This window comes from Camellia sinensis, chromosome 4, assembly GCF_055761805.1.
Source record: "Camellia sinensis isolate YWXY chromosome 4, ASM5576180v1, whole genome shotgun sequence".
NCBI classification, from domain to species: domain Eukaryota; kingdom Viridiplantae; phylum Streptophyta; class Magnoliopsida; order Ericales; family Theaceae; genus Camellia; species Camellia sinensis.
Genome location: NC_138964.1, coordinates 30,257,605 through 30,258,847, shown reverse-complemented (window position 1 = coordinate 30,258,847; position 1,243 = coordinate 30,257,605).

Genomic DNA, 1,243 nt, shown 5'->3' with positions numbered 1-1,243 from the left:
CCAATAATAGGAGCTGAATTATGCTTGTATATCACAAGATCAAGTAAGAAGCGAGCCCTATGCAAATAGTCAAACTACACGCCAAACGTAGTGAGTACGTAAAAACATCACACATTATAAAATTAGTCTTCATAAAACATAAGATACTGATAAGTGGACAGTTGGGTATAAACTTAAGTACCTTGATTACACCCTGTAGACGTCCCCGAACGCCCTGGGAGGATGAGTCCCGTTCTGTTCATATTGGGCCCACTACAGTTCGGACTCTCAAATTGTCACGATTCTTAATCTGAACCAAAGAGTCCAAATCTGGCAAATCGTTTTGAGAAAAATAGATTTTTAGAAAAGAAGTGCCAAACATAGACTGCCGCTTTGCCAGATACAAAGTCGCCGCCTAAATATTTTATTTTGGAAAATTTAGAAAACCCTGACTCGGTGCTAAAGGCCACGTGTCCGTCATCATCAAAGTTGCCTCGGCTCGGGAACTTGGGTACGATTGGGGAAGGTCAGCTATGAGCACCCCCTCTCGCCCGATCAAAGATCGGCCTCTACTAACCATGATATCTTGTTTTGAAAACATTACATGTTCCTACTCCAGTTATTAGCCTAGAATTACTATGTTATGCGTACAGCAAACAAGTGTAGACTAGATCGCCTAATTCGGAACAAAGCATCGCATATCCGTTTGTTTGGAAAATGTTTTGAAATTTGCTAGTCGCGAGTAGGCTAAAACACGAATTTTGATGAGTTGTTCCAACTCAAGCAATCCAACCTTCACCCACAGGCATTCAGGCAGTTTATATCACATAAGCAATTAGCCTCATGGTAATTATGCTATCATGGCAACATTCACACACATGCGAGATGCTAAAGCATAAATGCTCACCTAGTGCTCCTAGCCAAAATAGAAACTAGTTAGTAATCATATGCATGATCCTAGTTCATGTTAAGATGGCTAATGCATCGCAGACAAAATGCAGCTAGAATAGGCTCGACTACTCTAAGAATAGCATGTGAAATGCAACAGATAGCATGCATTCAAGTTAGATTTGAAACGCTATGCAATTAGTATGATGCGCCGAGCCCAGTGCATGCAATACACATGGATGAATGCACGCATGCATAGCATAAGGTATGCTAAATTAAATATGCCCTAATGCTAACCATCAAAGCAGGTAAGTAAAAGGGAGAAGGAAGTGGGGGTTGGAAGACATGCACATACGCACCCACACTTATTACAAAT